Source organism: Pseudophryne corroboree, chromosome 5 (assembly GCF_028390025.1).
Source record: "Pseudophryne corroboree isolate aPseCor3 chromosome 5, aPseCor3.hap2, whole genome shotgun sequence".
Taxonomy (NCBI): domain Eukaryota; kingdom Metazoa; phylum Chordata; class Amphibia; order Anura; family Myobatrachidae; genus Pseudophryne; species Pseudophryne corroboree.
The window spans coordinates 308214397-308236083 of NC_086448.1; the positions used below are offsets into that span (position 1 = coordinate 308214397).

The 21687-nt window shown below is 46.3% G+C and overlaps 1 protein-coding gene across 5 annotated transcripts in view; it reads right to left on the bottom strand.

Annotated features, from left to right (window-relative positions):
• Positions 1 to 21687, bottom strand: part of HECW1 (HECT, C2 and WW domain containing E3 ubiquitin protein ligase 1) — a 785299-nt gene that overhangs the window by 622235 nt on the left and 141377 nt on the right. Inside the window, exons 1-2 of one of the 5 annotated variants that reach the window (XM_063922468.1) lie at positions 8551 to 8807; positions 7236 to 7338 (exon numbers count right to left, since the gene is read on the bottom strand). The exons of 2 other annotated variants lie outside the window; for them this stretch is intronic. The gene's annotated coding sequence lies outside the window, so the exon portion shown is untranslated. Of the gene's footprint in view, positions 1 to 7235; positions 7339 to 8550; positions 8808 to 21687 lie in introns of those variants that run through there. 2 more of the 5 variants (XM_063922471.1, XM_063922472.1) reach the window with 2 other exon arrangements.

Consider the following 21687-nt stretch of genomic DNA (forward strand, 5'->3'; position numbering starts at 1 on the left):
TGTGGACTGTACATTTGTCTCATCCTCGTCTACACTGGAGTCAGACTCCGCGTCGACATCTGTGTCTGCCATCTGAGGTAGCGGGCGTTTTTGAGCCCCTGATGGCCTCTGAGACGCCTGGGCAGGCGCGGGCTGAGATGCCGGCTGTCCCAAAGCTGAGTCATCGAACCTTTTATGCAAGGAGTTGACACTGTCGGTTAATACCTTCCACATATCCATCCACTCTGGTGTCGGCCCCGCAGGGGGCGACATCACACTTATCGGCACCTGCTCCGCCTCCACGTAAGCGTCCTCCTCAAACATGTCGACACAGCCGTACCGACACACCGCACACACACAGGGAATGCTCTGACTGAGGACAGGACCCCACCAAGTCCTTTGGGGAGACAGAGAGAGAGTATGCCAGCACACACCAGAGCGCTATATAAAACAGAGGGATTTACACTAACACAAAGTGAATTTTCCCCCAATAGCTGCTTATATCACCTTTTGCGCCTAAATTTATGAGCCCCCCCTCTCTTTTTTACCCTTCTTGTAGTGTATACTGCAGGGGAGAGCCTGGGGAGCGTCCTTCCAGCGGAGCTGTGAAGAAAAAATGGCGCCGGTGTGCTGAGGGAGATAGCCCCCCCGCGGCGGGCTTCTCCCGCTTTTTTAATAATGTGTATGGCGGGGGATTAGGCACATATACAGTTTAAAACTGTATTATGTGCACTTTGCCAAAAAGGTATACATATTGCAGCCCAGGGCGCCCCCCCCCCCTCCCAGCGCCCTGCACCCACCAGTGACCGGAGCGTGTGGTGTGCTGTGGGAGCAATGGCGCACAGCTGCAGTGCTGTGCGCTACCTTATTGAAGACCGGAGTCTTCAGCCGCCGATTTTCTCCTGGTTCTTCCGTCTTCTGGCTCTGCAAGGGGGACGGCGGCGCGGCTCCGGGAACGGACGATCGAGGTCGGGCCCTGTGTTCGATCCCCCTGGAGCTAATGGTGTCCAGTAGCCTTAGAAGCACAAGCTAGCTGCAAGCAGGTAGGTTTGCTTCTCTCCCCTCAGTCCCTCGTAGCAGTTGTCTGTTGCCAGCAGATCTCACTGAAAATAAAAAACCTAACAAATACTTTCTTTTCTAGTAAGCTCAGGAGAGCCCACTAGGTGCATCCAGCTCTGGCCGGGCACAGATTCTAACTGAGGTCTGGAGGAGGGGCATAGAGGGAGGAGCCAGTGCACACCAGATGTAGTACCTAATCTTTCTTTTAAGAGTGCCCAGTCTCCTGCGGAGCCCGTCTATTCCCCATGGTCCTTACGGAGTACCCAGCATCCACTAGGACGTCAGAGAAAAAGGGACTGTCCTGCGAAAATCGGGACAGTTGGGAGGTTTGACAAAGTGGCTGAGGAACTGGAAAACCAGCTGAGAAATAATAGAAAAACAATTAAAACACAAAACAAAATACAAAAACAATTCAATAAGCTGGTATCTCGTCATAAGAAAAAAAACAATGAAATTGCTGCGTTACACAAATAACTTGCCAATCTAAAACTAAAAATGGCAGAAAAGCAGCCATCTGTTTATGCACCAGCACCATACTGGTGCATACTGACACCTCCACTGAGGAAACAACAGAATGAAAGCCTCTAATCGCAACATCTTGTTATCTGCCATACTGCACCACCATACAATATATGTATAAACACACAAAATTTACTCAAGAGGAACATATCCACAGGTCTAGCGCTATCTACTCTGTCCTTCAAATATGTTTATTCAGATGCAGCAGCTACTGGCCAAAAGGCCCGTTGTAGACAAATGTGATCTGATAGCATTGGCTGCGAACGCTTCGTGGAGCGGACGGTGAACAAGAGCTATGGGGCGGCGCGTCGAAACCAGGAGCAAATCGGCGGCACTTTTGGGGGTGGCTGCGCGCCGTCACATGCAGCCGATCTGATCAAGAAAATGTCGGCGGACCACCTGCATACTCAGCCTAGCTGTGGCTGCAGGGGGTCGTCCCTAGTTGCTGCAACCGCAATTAAATTGGGCAGGCCATTTAGCATGCTGGGCGGCCTTGCCCTGCGATGGGTGGCCCCCAGCACGGAAAGAACGGATTGCACATTCTGCTTTTTAGCAGAATTTGCAATCCGTACTGAATTACCCCAATAGTGAATTGTGATGGCTTCTAGAAGTGTATGTGCATAATATGAAAGCTTTTTGAATAATCAGGGTAGATAATATTGGACAGACTATCATGTTCTGCATTCCAATCCAATCTAATTTTCATCAGGAAGAATTTCTTTCCTTAGAGCACTGAGCAGAAGTATCTGCAAGGCTGTGAGTTTCTCCCGAAGCTTTCTCAGCATATACGTCTTGCTGCCGCAGCATCCTGGACTGCTCATATTACCTGACTGCAACATTTTTTTCCCCGAAATGCTATACTTAGATGAGTTCAAAAAAACAAAGAAGCCTCATTTTGTGTAGCCTTAAAAAGACAACTCCCTCTATTATTTTATTTTGAGGATAAAACAATATTGCACCACAAAATATTGTAGGTGACACTATAGCATTTTACACACATGACCTTATTTAACCACTTGCCTGGCATGGTCGCTTCAGATGAAACCATGCCCGCAAATGCTTTATCTGACCTGGCCGCACAGGATGCGACCAGTCAGATAGACAGTGATAGCAGGGAAGGCAAACTTACCTCCGCTGCTGCTCATGTGTCTGCCGTGCTGCCAATCATTGCTGATCGGTCAGCATGGCAGGATAGCAGCTGCTGGTAAGTGCAAAACAAACCCCAAAAGCCACCCCCAGATCCCCGTGTACCTGGCAGCAGTCTGGGATCTAAAAACTAAAGTCGTGATGTTCCCGATGTTCCGATGGTCACAATGTTCCCCGATCGATGTTTGAATGTTTGGAAAAATTAATAAATATATATATATATATATATATATATATATCTTTTTTTTTTTACTAAAATCATTTTGGATAGGGTTAAATTTATGTTCTTCACCTAATTCACTCATGAAAAAAACCCCGACAATTTCAGAGCGATTTTTTTTGGGGGGAAAATCATCGGTTAAGTGGTTAGTACCACTGTGCAAAAAACAAACGTGTACTCTTGTCAATCACAAACTTGCATACATTTTGTTGGGGGGGGGGGGGGTGGGAGTAATTCAGACCTGATTATGGGGGTAATTCCAAGTTGATTGCAGCAGCAAATTTGTTAGCAGTTGGGCAAAACCATGAGCCCTGCAGGTGTGGCAGATATAACATTTGCAGAGAGAGTTAGATTTGGGTGGATACTGGCTAATATTGTTTCTGTGCAGGGTAAATACTGGCTGCTTTATTTTTACACTGCAATTTAGATTTCAGTTGAACACACCCCACCCAAATCTAACTCTCTCTGCACATGTTATATCTGCCCCACCTGCAGTGGACATGGTTTTGCCCAACTGCTAACAAATTTGCTGCTATGATCAACTCTGAATTAGGCCCCATGTAATACTTGCCTACCCTCCCGGAAGCTGCAGGAGGCTCCCGATTTTTCGGCTTGTCCCCCGCAGCCCCGGAAGGGTAAGTGATTCTCCCGCATTCTGCACAATCCTGCCCGCTTCCTAGTGAAGCGGGCAGGATAAGGATAAAATAATACACTCTAAGGCAGCCGTCTGAGGGGGCGGGGCTAATCGTGGCACCCGAAGCCCATCCAATCACTGTCATTTCCTCCTCTTGGGGGTGGGGCCTAATGATATCTCAGTTTGGCCACACCCCCCGAAGTTGCCTGCTGCGTGTCCTCCAAAGGAGACTTGAAAGGTAGGCATGTATGCCCCATGTGCACTATGGGGGGCGGCAGATATAACATTTGCAGAGAGAGTTAGATTTGGATGGGGTGTGTCCAAACTGAAATCTAAATTGCAGTGTAAAAATAAATCAGGCTGTATTTACTCTGCACAGAAACAAAATAACCCACCCAAATCTAACTCTCTGCAAATGTTATATCGGCCACACCTGAACTGTGCATACGTCGGCGCCGCAGTGCGCCGGCACATGCCAGATAGCCGAAGGCTGTCTCAGCCCTGCGATCGCCTCTGCCTGATTGACAGGGAGAGACGGTCGCTAGGCGGGAGGGGGCGGGCCGGTGGCGTTTGGCCGCCATTTAGGGGGCGCAGTCCGGGCAATGCAGGCGTGCCCGGACCGCTGTGTATGCGGGCTGCGGCCGCTGCGACCCTTACAGCGATGAGTAGCTACTGCCAGCGCGTAGGAGCTGCGCTGGCAGGGAGCTACCCCTAAGTACAAAAGCATCACCGCTATGCGATGCTTTTGTACTTCTGCGGGGGGGTCGGGCCTGACATGTGGGGCGGACTAGCCCTATGCTGGGCGTCCCCCCACATGTCTGTGTGACTGATCGTAGATGTGCTAAATTTAGCACATCTACGATCAGGTTTGAATTATGCCAATGGTTTTGCCCAACTGCTAACAAATTTGCTGCTACGATCAGGTCTGAATTACCCCCTGGGTCTCCAGGGTGCAAGTGCAGGAGGTGTGATGTCATGATTTGTATCATCATGGCCCTGCCCTCAGCTGCGCAGTACTGCAAATGATGGCATTGCATAGTGTGGTGTTATTATGATGCCACTCTCTGAGAGAAGGCAAAAGTGAAAAGCTAAAATACAGTTTTGTTTTGTTTAAAAAATATAAATTATAGGCATTATTAATATCATCACCAGGAGTGGGGTTTAGTAAATAGGCACATAAAGTACTGCATTACAGTATATAGGTCCTAAATGAGACATTAGCCAACGGCATTTCAGGAGACACGAGCAAAAAGCAGTGCATTCATATACTGGGGATGCAGAACCAAAACATGGTATGTTGTGTGTGCATTTATGCCAAATACAATGGACTGCATTTACGTATATTGGCAGTGGCATGTTTAGGAACACAGTAACAGATACATGAATATTGGTTAGGCTCAGTGAAGGTGTATGACTATGAGGTATTTACTTAAGTAATACCCCTTTTACACCACCAGCTAGTAACACGGGTTATTGCACATGAGCGCGCATAACCCGTGTTGCTGGCTGGTGTAAAAGGGTCAAGTTGGAATAATCCGGATCGTGTGACCCGGTATTCCAACTCGGGAAGTTTGCGGGGCTGAACACGTGTTCAACCCGGCAAACTGAGCAGTGTAAACGGTAGCCGGGTCGATGCGACCCGGCTTCCCGTTTACACTCTATGTGCGGGCGGTGCTTAGAGATCATGTGATCTCCAAATGCCGCCCCCGTCGCGTCACCAACCTGGCAATATGCCGGGCTGGTGAGTCCGGTGTAAAAGGGGGCTGACGCGGGTCCGCATTCTTTGTTGTAAAAGCGGTATAATCAGAATCCTTTCCCTTATATACTCACATAAACAAGTAAACTCACAAGAATTTTCAGGGGAGACAATAAGTGCCTGCCCACTGTTACTTGCTGCATACGAATATACAACATGACAGGGCATAGCCAGACCCCCAATATTTTATTATGGGCACTGAAAATTGTTTTATATTAGTGACTTAGGGCCTGATGCAGTGTGAATACTTTGGTATATTTCGCATCGATTCGTTCTGCACATGCCCTAAAAAGGTCTGTAGTGTTAACGCAATTGTGAACACAGATAAGGGAAAGTCAGATAAGGGCCGGTCAAGTCGTGGATGATGATAGTAATCCATACTTGCACACTCTCCTGGAATGGACTGGAGGCTCCTGAAAAACGGGTGGCACTCCCAGTCACCCGGAAAAGTGGTTAAGTCTCTGTCTCCCAGAGCCACTACCCGCCACCCAGCACTGCCGATGACACAGTCCGCAGTGAATCGTAGCCATGCCACCCGCTGTACAATGTCTATAATCTCGCCTCCTTGCCTTGCCAGAGTGGACAGTGTGGGCAGCCAGAAAGTCGGCAACTATGCAGAGTGGGCAGCCAGAAATCAATGAATAATTTATTGTCCTCGTCAAAAACAGCAGAATCTGATATATGAGATTACATTGTACATACACACCAATACAGTAAAGAAAGTTCGGTCATAGAAGTACAAACACATTACAAATTAGCATCATGGAAACCAGTGGCGTGCGGTGAGGTCAGTGGCTGGTGAGGCACTGCAGCCATAATGTCAGCCGAGTCCCGTCGATGCCCGCTACCGCCTCCGAGCTGATGCCCGCTACCGTCACTATCCCTGCATGCGCCGAAGGCACACGTGCTCCCAGAAAACTGGTTGTGCTTTTGCAGTGAGGGTGTGGCCTCAAAACAAGAGGGGAGATACAGTGGATGACAGGGAGAGGGTGATGCCAGGGAGAGTATGACAGCAGTGGGTGACAGGGACAGGGTGACAGCAGTGGGTGATGCCAGGGAGCTGGTGACAGGAAGAGGGTGACAGCAGTGAGTAACAATGAGAGGGTGCCAGCTGTGGGTGACAGGGAGAGGGTGATGCCAGGAAGCTGGTGACAGGAAGAGGGTGCCAGCAGTCTGTACCAGCTGTGGGTGACAGGTAGAGGGTGACAGTGAGAGGGTGACAACAGTGGGTGACAGGGAGAGGGTGCCAGCAGTTAGTAACAGCTGTGGGTGACAGGGAGAGGGTGACAACAGTTGGTGCCAGCTGTGGGTGACAGTAGAGGGTGATGCTAGGGAGAACACATTACTGTCCCACTCTGTCAGCAGTATGCATACAGCATACAACATATACGCAGTACAGCTTTGGGTCCCCAGTACAGCATGGGTGAGCTTAGACCCATGTCAAAATAAAGTTCCCGCCAATCTCCCACATAAATCACAGCCAGCCGCGGCCAACGCCGATAATAGAGAGTAATTAACAATCCTGCTCCCTATGGCGGGGCTGATCGTCCTCCAGCAGTTCCACTTCTACAGTGCTGTGCGGTCTGCGCTGGCCGGTGAGTGCAGGGAAGGGTGCAGGAGCCGGAGCAAGAGAAAAGAGAAGATCGCTGCCACAGGCCTGGATTAAGCCTTCAGGGGGCCCGAGGCACTTCAGAGTAGACAGTGGTTCCTGTACCTCATGTCAGTACCGTGTCTCTGGATGTGCCCACCATGCCTCTGCCCCCTGTGCAAGTCCTATATATATATAAAAACAAAGTGTGATCTGCCGGCACTCGCGGCCAGTGTATAAATATTGATAAGGCGGTTACACCTCTAAACTTCTCAATGTTTTAATTTATAACATACATTTTCATCAAGAGTAAAATAAGATAACTGTTGCTTACCTTAAATACTCTTCACCAAGCCCCATGTGCAGCTATGCTTCCTGCTGTCCCAGACTCCCACTGACGTCAGAATGGCGCCCATTTGCAGTGAGTATGACATCAGCTGAAAATGTTTTCATAAAATTTAAATGTTGAGAAGTATACAGATGTAACTGCCTAATCCTTATTTATACTGTGACCCACCCTGCCAGATCACTCTTTCTTTGACCCCTGCATTGGAGGACACCCAGGACGCTGTACTGTTAGATATGAGTGGTGAGTCCTTGTTATATATACCCTCACGCAGTGCCGTAACTAGACATTTTGGTGCTGTGTGCAAGAAACGGCATCGGCGCCCCCCCTTTATGTGAAACAGGGGCAGTGTGCGCCTCAGGCGCACGTGGAAAGTATAGAGGCGTGGCTTAATGGAGAAGGGGTGTGGCCGCACAATAATACTAATTCATATTACGATGCAAAGTAGTCTCCATTATTCAAATTACGCAGCACAGTAGCGCCACTACACCAGGTAGAGCCCTTTTTACACATTACGGCAGACAGCATCCCCTTTTTACACATTACGGCAGACAGCGTTCCCTTCTTAAACATTACGGCAGACAGCGTCCCCTTTTTACACATTACGTCAGACAGCGTCCCCGGATTCACCTGTGCTCAAGTATGGAAATCCTGAAAACCTGATCTGTGGGAGCCCTCTTAGTAGACACACTTGTAGCTCTGCTGTAACCTCATATACAGTATACATACATGGTGCCCCTATCTCCGAACAGAGACACTGACTTGCCTGGGCTTGCGTCTCTGGGAGAGGCCTTCAAGCCCGCAATCCCCTCCAGCTGTACCATGTCAGCCGGCACGGCGGCACTGTGATGAGGGCAGACATTAGGGTGACACCGGAAGCCGTGTGGCGGAGACACACTGACACTTCCACACCGCGACCGCTGCCCAATCACCCGGCTGTTTACAGCCATCCGCCGATTAGTGAGCCTCCTCAGGGACTGGCAGTGGGGGCGCAGGGGGAATATGCGCTCTAACTAGGTGTGCGCTGTGGGCAATGCCCCTTCTGCACACACCTAGTTACGGTGCTGCCCTCACCCCTTATATATTCAGTGTCCCCCCTCATCCTCATCCCTTAAATATTTAATGATCCCCCCACCCACTAAATATTTAGTAACGCCTCTCCCTACTACCCTATATATTTAATGTATCTTTCACTCCCACCTTATAAAATATATTCAATAGCTCCCCCAGCTTGATGACCACAGCTCTCTCCTGTCCTCCTCCCTCTCTCGCCCCCCCCCCCCTCCCCACTCCCCAGACTGACCTCTGTGCAGGCTTGTTACAGTCCAGCTCCAGAGTCCTGACTCTCCCGCTACCCAGCGCTGTCACTGGCGCCAGCGGAGGAGAGGAGCTTGAAGCGCCGCGGCCGCCGGTGGATCAGCCTGCAGGAGTCGGGGATGATTCTCTCCAGACTCCGCCTCCAGCAGCAGCGCTCTCTCCTCTGTACCGCCGCTGCTGGATCCTGGGGACGGCAGAATCATCCCCCGGCCCCCGTATGGAGGACTGCACTGAGCTCCCTGTCGCTGTGAGTTGCTGGGAGACGGGGATAGGGGGGTGTGACAGGGGTGGGGGCACCGCCACTGGCCAATCATGCAGTGTGTAAATCAGGGGCATTTCAAAGCGGCACTTCCAGTAGGTGCCGCCTAGAGGGATTTTGTTAATGGGCTTTTACTGCCCGATTCTCAGCCCTGCCCCCCACTTCCGTCTCCTTAACATTGTTAGCTGGAGGCACCGAGAGCGGTGCCTCTGAAACAAATTTAGAACCATTTTTAATAAAGTAGAAAAGATTAAAATAATGTAAAGGCTACAGCAGATACTTATGACACAGAATCTGTGTCATAAGTGTCTTCTTTATATTATTTTAATCATCAAGGACAGGGGAGGCACTGCCTTCCCTGCCTCCCCTGACTGCACGTCCCTGATGGAAACATATGTATAAGGAAACTGGCAACTATGCAGTAGTCAGTCAGCACTAGTATGCCACTTGTGATTGGCTGTTTGTGAATGTATTGCTGACACTGATTGGTCCTTTTGAATATTTATTATGCTTTTATGTTTAAGAAAAAAATGTGCTTTTACATGAGACTGGGAGATATTTCTAATGTATTAGAAGTTTTATAAGTTTTATAAATGTTATTATCACGTAATAGCAAGTGCACATTTTGCAAAAACAATCAAATGGCTATATATGCCTGACGTAAACAAGACGCATATACTACTGGTGCCAATCTCCATGTGACTTGCGCTAGTTGCAGCTTTGCATACACATGCAATTGTGACATTTTTAGTAGATGCAATTTCCACCTGTGTAGGAACTATCTTCATAACAAAGGCGACATATGACTAGATATGTACAGATACACCAATAAAGATAGGTACAATATAGAATCCCCATAAAGAATACGGATAACAATAAACGCAGTAACACTTTTTAGCAGAAACTGTAAACTATGTTTAGACAAAGAATGAAACCATAAAAGCACAATAACCTTTTAGCTCATTAAGACCGTAAAGTGCCACAGGGGATGTGCAACATTTGTGATCAGTCCGCAGGTTCTATTTTGATAACCCGGATGGATGTCTCCTCCCTGTGGAAATCTCCTGTGATTTCTGCATACAGGTAATTGCTTCAGCAGGAATTCCTGCCAGCACAGATTAGCTGATACCAAAGAAACCTCCAGGCAGCTTATGATAACCACTACAGAGCGAGCCTGTAAATGTAGACACTGAGGTAAAACACACTACTTACACAGATGCATTTTGTTCTTTTATAATGAAAGCCAGCATAGAAACACTTTTGATAATTGTTCTTCGCACATCCTGTGAAACTTACCACTTACTAAGTTTCTAGCTACTTTGTATTATAACTCCCACATACATGATACAAGTGTCCCAAACACATCAGTGACATTGTTCAAACTTCAAAGTATTATTTATTTATTAACAGTTATTTATATAGCGCACATATAGGGCCATATTCTGTTTGGATTGTATCAGCCGGTGCAGGACCGGTACTGCGCATGTGCAGACCGGGCCCAGCGATCACATTGCTACGATGCGAACGCCTTTGCCTGAGTGACAGGAAGAGGCATTTGTGGGTGGGGGGACGGGGACGGAGGGGGGCGGCGTTGGGGAAAACGGGAGTAGTGAGGCATTTGCATTGCTAAGGATCATAATGCAAAACTGCTAAGAGCAGCTTTACAATTTCGGTCCAACCTGAATAAGACTGTCCCTGCACCTGTGGATCTAGCTCACAATCTAGGGAGATGTTTAAGCCTTCTGAAGAGTGGAGAAGTGGACAACCAATCAGCTTCTACTTATCATTTTATAGACTGTACTTGATAAATGTTAACTAGAAGCTGATTTGTTGTTATAGGCAACCTCTACACTAGTCCACTTCTACATTCACATAATGCTTGACACATTATCCCCATATCCCCTTCCACATGGCCACACATACACACTAAGGTTACATTTTATTTATCTTTTCCAATTAACCGGCCAGTATACTTTTTGAAGTGTGGGTGGAAACTGGAGTATTCGATGGAAACCCATGAAACACGGGAAGAGCATGCAAGCTCCACACAGATAAGCCAGGGATTGAACTATTGACCTCAGTGCTGAGGCAGAAATGCCTGGGCAATCTGTGCAGCCCCAGATCAGAAGGGCACACTGCCATTAATTTATATCCTTAATTGATTGTTGTACACCTGTGCATTCAGGTACACTGTCTATTAAGTAAACACAGTTGGTATAGTGGTTAATATTGCTGCTTTAGAGCCTAAGCTCAATTATTGACCAAGGCAGTACCAATGTGGAGTTTGTATGCTCTTCGTGCGTTTGGGTGGGTTTCCTCTGGTTACTCCAGTTTCCATCAACACTCCAAAAAACATAGTAGTATGTAAACTGTCTACTAGCAAAAAATAATCATGACATTAATGAATTGCAAATACTCGTATAGTAGGCTTATACATGGCACACTGTTCACATATGAGTGCTGATCCTAAAGGGGGGGGGGGGTACACACGGAGAGATCCGTTCTAAAAATCTAAGTAATCTGACTAGATTGCTTAGAAATTTAGCATGGATCTCTCCGTGTGTATGCCCGTAGCGATAGCGATGCGCAGCCCCGCGCGTTGCTACTGCCAGTTCTAGATTGTGCCTGCAGGCACAATCTAGTCAGGTTGCTCACTACACCGCTGTGTACAGTGAGTGGCCCCCCATCTCCCTCCCCCTCGCTCAGCACACATTGCGCTGTGTGCTGAGCGGGGGGAGAGATGTGTGCTGAGCGGTCTGTGCTAGATCACTCAGCACACATCTCCCCCATGTGTAACCCCCTATAGTTGCATACACTAAAGGCCAGTACTGACGGGAGAGATGTGTGCTGAGCGATCTTAACACAGACCGCTCAGCACACCGCTCTCCCCCCGCTCAGCACAACGCGATGTGCTGAGCGAGGGGGTTCGACAACGGGGGGCCGCTCACTTCACACAGTGCTGAAGTGAGCGACCCGCTAGATTGAGCCTGCATGCAGATTCAATCTAGCACCGGCGATAGCGCTGGGGGGCATACACACAACAGATCCGTGCTTAAAATCTAAGCAATCTAGTCAGATTGCTTAGATTTGAAACACGGATCTCTCCGTGTATATCCCCCTTTAGCCTGGAGCAAGTGCAGTGCGATTGTGGAAGAGATAAACTGACTGCATTCAGCCCCATTATGTTCAGTGCTGAGACCAAGAACACCGTGCATTGCTTTGTTTGTGCTCTGACTATCCTCTTTATGTTCTGTTCTTGTGCTCTGTGCAAAGTGGTTAATGATGAACATGAAACTGTTCATTGGAAGCATCAAATTTCCTTGCAGAATTGAATTACACATCCCTAAAGAAATCAATGGATGGCAAAAACCCTTTCAACGCGTGTAACCTTGCCTCATTTACAGATATGTCCTGCTTTTAGCTGATGTTATCCTACTTATATACATGAAATTGGTTATGTATGTGTGTATTTATGTCAGCTGTTTAACCCATTTTAAATGGCAAATACACACAATGGGGATGACTGTAAGTTAGGAACATAGGCAAAAAAAAAAAAGAGTAACTTTATACCTGGACAAATGCATGTTACACTGCAGGCGCGTCAGTTTTAAAGGCTCCCTCCTATATTGATACTCTATACTATTAATTATAAAAGATATCAATTTAGCAGTGGTACTTCAAAAATTACTATATTGTTATTCATTATGATACAATCCAAGTACTCCAAAACTTAATGAGCTAAAAAGTTATAGTGATGAATCCACCAACTTTTAATGTTTTGATATTAGATCATACCTCTAAGATGCTAACTAAAATATTAGTTATATAAAGCTATCTATAATTTTAAATCGATATACTGTAAGCATCACTTTATAATGCTGATAACTTTTTCATAGAAGTAACTAACAGGCTCCAAGAAACAGGAGCCCAATTTTTAAATCATATCTAACAATTTCAATCTGCTGGATATAACAGAAACATGGCTCACACAATTGGACACGGCCTCCCCTGCAGCACTATCACATGGTGGTCTCCACTTTACACACCTCCAGGCCTGATAATAGTAAAGGTGGTGGGGTTGAAATATTACTGTTTTTACCCAATTATCCAATTTTTCTCATACACAGTTCTACCTCAGGTTCCATCACTCGCATTCACATCGTCTGAAGTTCACTCTATCAGGATTTTCGCCCTTTTCTCTCTGCGTGTTGCAGCTATCTACCACCCTCCTGGGCAACCCAAACAACGATTTCTAGAAGATTTTTCTGCCTGGCTCCCACACTTCTTATCTTCTGACATCTCCACCATCATTATGGGCGATTTCAATATAGCTCTTGACAGTCCACAAACTGTTCATGCCTCCAAACTCCTCTCTCTAACCTCCTCTCTTGGCCTCACCTAATGGTCTGACATCTCTACTCATCAGGAGGGCCACTGCCTTGATCTTGTATTCACCAGGGTCTGTCAGTTTCTGAATTCATTAACACTCCTTTCCCTCTCACTGATCACAACCTGATCACCTTCTCAATCTCTTCCATTACTCTAAACTCTATGACACTAAAACCAAGCAAGCCTCCTCTAGCCTGCAGAAATACTAACAATATATACTGTATTTTCAACAACTTTCCACTTCTCTGCAACAACTGCTCTCACCAATTTCTACATTTACCACACCTAAGACTGCTGTATCCCACCTGCACCAGACTCTAGAGCGTGCCCTTGATGAAGTGGCTCCAGCTACACATCACACTCCACGTGGGCTTAGATGCCAACCGTGGCACTCTAAATCAACAAGACACCTACAAATACTGTCAATTAAAGTAGAACGTCAGTGGCGTAAATCTCAGAATCCAAGTGACTTTCTCACATATAAGACCACCTACCACTCCTATCGTCAGGCCCTGGACACTGCTAAACAAACATATTCCCAATCTCTCATCTCTTCTCGTGCCACCAACCCCAAGCGACTTTTTAATATCACTTCTTTACCCTCTCTCACCTTCCCCACTAGCTACTATCCGTGCACAAGAACTTGCTTCCTACTTCAAGGATAAGATTGATAAAATCCGAGATGAAATGGTATGCTCTAACTCAGCCAAACACCTGCTCAATTCCCTACCTAAACCCTCTGGCACTTTCTCTTCATTTGATCCCGCAAGTGAAGATGAAGAATCAATACTCTTTTCATCCTCCTACTCCTCTACCTCTCCTCTTAATCCTATACCCTCACAAGTCAGTAAAACTTTGTCTCCTGTGCTTAACTAAAATTTGTAATCTCTCTCACTCTACTGGTATTTTTCCTTTTCTGTTTAAGCATGCAGTGATTACTCCCATTCTAAAAAAAAACACAATTCTGACCCAAACAATCTCTCTAACTATTGTCCCATCTCTCAGCTCCCATGTCTCTCCAAGCTACTTGAGAGACTTGCCTACACTCGCTTTACACACTTTCTCAACTCCCACAACTTACTGGACCCACTTCAGTCAGGCTTTCATGCCCCACACTCCACAGAGACGGCACTGACCAAAGTAGTGAATGATCTGGTCACTGCTAGATCAAAAGGCCATTGCACACTTCTTATTCTTTTAGATCTCTCTACTGCTTTTGACACTGTTGACCACTCTCTTCTCATACAAACACTACAATCCCATGGTCTTCAGGACACAGCCCTTACTTGGTTCTCATCCTACCTATCTAATCGCTCTTTCAGTGTTCACTTCTCTGATTCTACCTCCTCTTCTCTACCTCTATCAGTTGGAGTACCGCAAGGCTCAGTCTTAGGTCCTCTGCTTTTCTCAATTTATACCTCATCTCTTGGAAAACTAATCAACTCCTTCGGATTTCAGTATCATTTGTACGCTGATGATACTCAAATCTACCTATCCTCCCCAGATTTATCACCCTCTGTATTGGTGCGTGTCACTGAATGCCTTTCTGCCATTTCATCTTGGATGTCATCTCGCTACCTCAAACTCAACATCTCCAAAACAGAATTAATTATTTTCCCACCAGCCAAGAGTAGTTACCAACCTGATGTCTCCATTACTGTTGACAATGCGACTATCCACCCTACCCCACAAGCTCGCTGTCTAGGTGTCACCCCTGACTCTGAACTGTCCTTTGTTCCACACATTCAATCTGTTTCTAAATCATGTTACATGCACCTAAAAAACATATCCAAAATATGTCCTTATCTTACACAAGACACTGCAAAAACTCTAATCCATGCATCCTTCATCTTCTGCCCCGCATTGATTATTGCAATAGTCTCCTTACTGGTCTTCCCAAACATAGGCTCTCACCACTACAATCCATTTTAAATGCAACTGTGAGGCTAATCTTCCTCGCTAGACGTTCATCATCTGTGATCCACTCTGTCAGTCCCTCCATTGGATACCGGTATTCTACCGTGTTAAATATAAAATACTTTTACTTACATACAAGGCTATTAACCAACCTGCACCATCATACATCTCTTCATTCATCTCAAAATATCTCCCTACCAGACCTCTCCGCTCTGCACAAGATCTCCGTATCTCATCCACACGTATTACTTGTTCCCACTCAGAATTACAGGACTTTATCTGGGCTTCCCCCATTCTGAGGAATGCCCTCCCATGCACAATAAGACTCACCTCTACTCTCCAAACCTTTAAACTTTCCCTGAAAACTCACCTCTTCAGACAAGCCTGTAAAATTCCAGACCCACCCACATAACCTTCAATGCTTCCCTATCTAATTACATCCTCTCTGTACAGTCCACATAACCTCACAAATTTTGTCTTCCAACATTGCTGGGTGATCATATCATACAACCCATTAAGAACCTAGCAATCTGGTGGACCACTATGCAATAGGTAGCATCTATCCTTGTGTATCAATGCCTATTTCCCTATAGATTGTAAGCTTGCGAGCAGGGCCTTCCTACCTTCCTATCTCTATGTCTGTCTGTTTTTGCCCAGTTTTGTTCTATTACTGTTCTAATTGTAAAGCGCAACGGAATATGCTGCTCTATATAAGAAACTGTTAAAAATAAATTATAATAAATCAGTCATTAGTATCTACACTACACCAGGCTATAAGCCATACAAAGGGTGCACCCATTTTTCTAAACATGACATATAATAGATACAGCTCCACAGATATTTTATACAATTTCCCTGCTAATACCAAGGGGGATTGTCATGTATATGACTAAAATATCCTAATAGTAATTTCCAATTAAAGACCCTTGCCTGTGAGGGAATGTAATATTTTAATGCAATTATCATAAAAATTCCCAGTTCATAACAGGTCATGCATTTTAATGGCTTTATGACATTAATAAATTTTAATAACATGAAAATCTTGTATGAAGCACTAAGATTATATTATACCACCAAAACCTATGTTTTGTTTGATTACCCGTATACACTCGAGTATAAGTTGTCCTGAATATAAGCCGAGGCACCTAATTTTACCACAAAAACCTGGGAAAACGTATTGACTCGAGTATAAGCCTAGGGTTGGAAATGCAGCTCTAGCCGTACACAGCCCTCATACTGCCAGATATGCCCCCCCAGTGCCAGATATGCCCTCATAGTGCCAGATATGCCCCCACAGTGCCAGATATGCCCTCACACTGCCAGATATGCCCCCACAGTGCCATATATGCCCTCATAGTGCCAGATATGCCCCCACAGTGCCAGATATGCCCTCATACTGCCAGATATTCCCCCACAGTGCCAGATATGCCCTCATAGTGCCAGATATGCCCCCACAGTGCCAGATATGCCCTCACACTGCCAGATATGCCCCCACAGTGCCATATATGCCCTCATAGTGCCAGATATGCCCCCACAGAGCCAGATATGCCCTCATACTGCCAGATATTCCCCCACAGTGCCAGATATGCCCTCATAGTGCCAGATATGCCCCCAGTGCCAGATATGCCCTTATACTGCCAGATATTCCCCCACGTGCCAGATATCCCCTCATAGTGCCAGATATGCCCCCACAGTGCCAGATATGCCCTCATACTGCCAGATATTCCCCCACAGTGCCAGATATGCCCTCATACTGCCAGATATGCCCCTTCAGTGCCACATATGCCCCCCCCCAAGTGCCAAATATGCTCCCCCCAGTGCCAGGTATATGGTAACTTACCCTCCGCCGCTCCCGCGCTGTCTTGTGAAGATGGGACACGGAGGGCACAGCGCACGCCTCTTCTGTGTCCCTCCTACGTCTCCGGCGGCCGCGGCGGGTCTGTTAAATGAAGTGCAGGTTGGTGAGCCAATCAGAGCCCACGAACGGGTACTTCATTTAATAGACCCGCCGCCGCAGATGCAGGAGGGACACAGGAGAGGCGCGCGCTGTGCCCTCCATGTCCTTCCGTCCCATTGCACTGACTGCCCTCCGTGTCCCCACTCCTTCCCACTGCACTGACTCGAGTATAAGCCGAGGGGGCTTTTTAAGCACACAAAAAAGTGCTGAAAAAGTCGGCTTATACTCGAGTATATACGGTACTTCATAAAAACATACTTTACTGTCTCAGTGTTTTATATTTTTCAAGAGGGTATATTCAATTTTGTCATTCACCCGAGGATCCAGAGCCGGTTCTAGATCTTGTGGCGCCCTCCCCCCCAATGCAAAAAAGGGATAGTGTGGACGGCAAACTACGTAATGGTGGATGGCAACCTGAAGAAAACTAAGTAATTAGAATTTTAATAAACCTCCCCTAAGGGGATGAAAAGGGGGTTGAAATAATTACGTCATTACCGATGCGTGGCTTGCCTTGCGGCTTGCATGAAAGATAACACCCAAATGGACAATCGGATCAAAATTTGGATCGCACTGCCAGTGTGTACAATTTAATAAACTACAAAAATGGTCCTGTCACTTTTTACCGTATCTGCTACAGGTGCTCCTCGATTAACGCCAAGAACTATGGATTAATATTTACTTACATTAAGATGTCTGAAATTTACAGCTCTATAAATTTACCAAATTTTTTACACTAATTTATATTTACAACCATAAAAATCTGAAACGCCCATGCGAAGACGGGGTAGAACAGCAGCACTCACTCACTCACTGACTGACTGACTCATCACTAATTCTATTACTTCCCAATATGTTTGGAAGCTGAAATTTAACATAGCTATTCTTCAGGTGGGAAATGGGAAAACTACCTAATTAGAATTTTAATAAACCTCACATAAGGGGATAAAAAGGGGTTTGAAATCATTCCATCATTGCCGATGCGTGGCTTGCCTTGCGTGAATGATAACGCCCAAACAGACATTCGGATCAAAATTAGGATCACACCGTCATTGTTTACAATTTAATAAACTACAAAAATGGTCCTGTCACTTTTTACCATATCTGCTACGGGTGCTCCTCAGGTAACGCCAAGAACCACGGATTACTATTTACTTACATTAAGACGTCTCAAATTTACATCTCTATAGATTCACAACATTTTTTACACTAATGGATGGATAGGGGTATCGGTGACAAGTGTAGCTAATACAACATACTGAAGATGCTTAAAAATTTAAAAGCCAAAAGGATGTACAAATATTTAAAAAGTTTAATATATATGAGAGTAAAAAAGGAGTTTAAAAGTACAATTAACATTTTTTTCATATAAAAGACCATATGAAAACAATGATTCTAAAAGGATAGGAGATCGGACTTAGCTTAAATCAGTGGGAGGTCAGTACAGGAAACCCAACGCGTTTCGTCTCATCAGACTTCTTCAAGGGGTTATATATATAAATATATATATATATATATATATATATATATTTCACTTTTTTTACATTTTATTATGTTACAGCCTTATTCCAATATGGAATGAATTCATTTTTTACCTCAAAATTCTACACACAATACCCCATAATGAGAATGTGAATTTATTAAAAATAAAAAAACTAAGAAATCACATGTACATAACTATTCACAGCCTTTGCCATGAAGCTCAAAATTGAGCTCAGGTGCATCCTGTTTCCACTGATCATCCTTGAGATGTTCCTACAGCTTAATCTCCGCTGGCAACCCAACCCTCCTGGCAGTATCCAAACCTAACTGTTGGCATCCTGAGGAAGCCTGCATAGCACCTGTTGACAGACTGAACCATGGCGACATTCTAATGTGGACATTGTGGACGTAGTTACTATCGACCATCTGACCTGATCAGTGTCGGACTGGGGCCTGAAGGGCTCACCGGGGAATGCTGTTTTAGGGGCCAGTGCTTAAGGGTGTGGCCAGGCTCCAGTGGGGGAGTGGCCAGCCACCACAGAGGTTTGGCTAACCATTACAGAGGGCATTACATGGGCTGGGCCCCTCGGTAAATATATAATAAGCCATATTCTTGTGAAGTGTAATGGAACATATGTATAATGCATAATTCAAGTGCACTAGGATAGAATCTGGAACCTGATCCCTAGAGGAGGAGGACCCACAGGAAGTGGTGCCCCCAGGGGGTTTCCCCTGTTCCCCTGTGGGTCAGTCCAACCCTGGACCGGATACCCCCATGGTAACCGAGCGCAATGTTTGCAGAAAGTATTAGTATTTATTATTATTATCCTTTATATGGCACCACAAGGGATCCGCAGCACCCTTTACACAGTACATAATCAAATGAGCAAACAAGAAAACAGCACTTACAGTTCAAGTGAGTGATGAGCAAGATTGGAACAGGCAGAAGATGAGAGGAAGCGGAGAAGGCGGGAGGGAATAGGGTCAAGTGGGGAGGTGGAGGGGGGAGAAGAATGGATGAGGAACATGGCTTCCTCTCCAGTTACCAGAAAGAAAGATGTCAGTTGGTTGGAGGGAAGGAGAGGGGGTGTTGGGAAATGGAGGAGCGGGATTGCTCAGGTTCTGGTGGGATGTTATGTCCTGACGAATGGAGTCAATTTTGGATGTGAAATAGGTGGCAAAGTCAAGAGCAGAAAGTGAAGAGGGAAGTTGAGGCAGGGGTGGGCAGAGGAGCGAGTTGACAGTGGCAAAGAGGGGCCGGTGGTTTGAGGATTGGGAGGAGATGAGGTTTTTGAAGTAAGACTGTTTAGAGAGGGTAAGGGCAGCAAAGTAGGATGAGAGCATAAATTTGTAGTGGAGGAAGTCGGCCTTAGAGCGTGATTTCCTCCACTGTCGCTCAGCAGTACGTGAGCATTTTTGCAGATATCTGGTGCATTTGGTGTGACAGGGTTGAGGTGTCGATCTGCGAAGGTGAATAGTGGTTGGTGGGGCGACAGAGTCAAGAGCAGAGGTAAGGGATGCATTGTATAGGGAAGTAGCTTGTTCAGGGCAGGAAAGAGAGAATAAGAGAGAGGAGTGAGTCAAACAGGGAGGATAGGGAAGTGGTGTCAATAGCCTCAATGTTACGCTTTTTGATGGTAGTCTTAGGTGGTAGAGATGGAGAAGCAGATAGAGATAGGTTAAAAGTGAGCAGATGATGGTCAGAGAGGGGTAACAGGGAGTTGGAGAAATCAGAAAGATCACAGCGTTGAGTGAAGACCAGATCCAGTGAGCTCCCACTCACATGGGAGGGGGAGGTGGTCCACTGGGAGAGACCAAGAGAAGAGGCAGGTGATTTTGTGGGGTTATCGATAGGGATGTTGAAATCACTTAGGATAATGGAGGGAATGTCAGGAGAGAGGAAGTGAGGAAGCCTGCCCACTTCCTGCTCTCCCAGCGTGTATAGATGCTGTGCGCATGCACACAGCATCCATTCAAGCTATGGGAGAGCGCTTGGGGGAAGCCCAGCATCTCCATAGGTGCTAGGCACGCCCCCTTTAGTGACGCCTCCAGCCGCCCACACCCCTTTTAGTGACGCCGCCAGCCGCCCACGCCCCCTTTAGTGACGCCTCCAGCTGACCACGCCCCCTTCAGTGATGCCGCCGGCCGACCACGCCCCCTTTAGTGATGCTGCCGCCCGACCAAGCCCCCTTAAGTGACGCCGTCAGACACGTGCACAAGTGCCCCCACAGACCGGCGCCCTGCCCTCAAAAATTCCTAGAGGGAACACTAGGTTATCATTGACTGGAAAAATTAAGATATAAAACAGTGTTTGATTTATTTATTTAACACACTAGCGCTGCACACAGTGGGCCTGATTCAGAGTATGCGCAGCTCCTGAGCTGCACGCAGATTCCGATTATCCTACGAATCTGCGGCTGCGCAAGGTCTGTTCTGTGCATGTGCAGAAAGGGCCTTACATTCTCGCCCACAGTTCTTCTCTGTTGCTGTCTGATTGATCGGTAGCAGAGTAGAGGAGACGGGCAGGGGGCTGTAGAGGCTTGCGTCCCCAGAAACTGGGGCGCTGATAGTGTGGCACTTTAATTTGGATATCAATATTGGTTTCTTAATCGTGCCAGCAGATAATCACTCCTTGTTGTAAACAAAGACTTTACGTTCTGCCAAGAGAAAATTGATTGCATGGGGGACGGGATAGGCCTGTACCTATTGATGGAATAGTAGATAAGAAGTGTGTAGTGAGGTCTATGAATAGAGAAGGTAAGGTAAAATGTGTGGGGCTACCTTCTAGTGAAGAGGATAGAGTAATAAGCCCTAGAGCAGACATGTCAAACTCAAAATCCTAACTGGGCCGTATAATCAAGGTCTAAGTCTTGTATGGGCCGCAAGAAAAAGAAAAACTCTTATATGCAATTTTGAAAGGTTTATTAGAAAAACCAACAATAAAGTATAATCAAAGAGATGTCAAGTATTGGGAAGAAAACAACTTTAATAGTGTGAACTGGGAGCTGTGTTATTCCCCCTCATAAGACTGTGCGTTTCCCTCTCCTCTATAAATTAATAATACCGCATATGAGTGTGAGCTGGGAGCTGTAATTCCCCGTCATATATCACTGTGCGGTCAC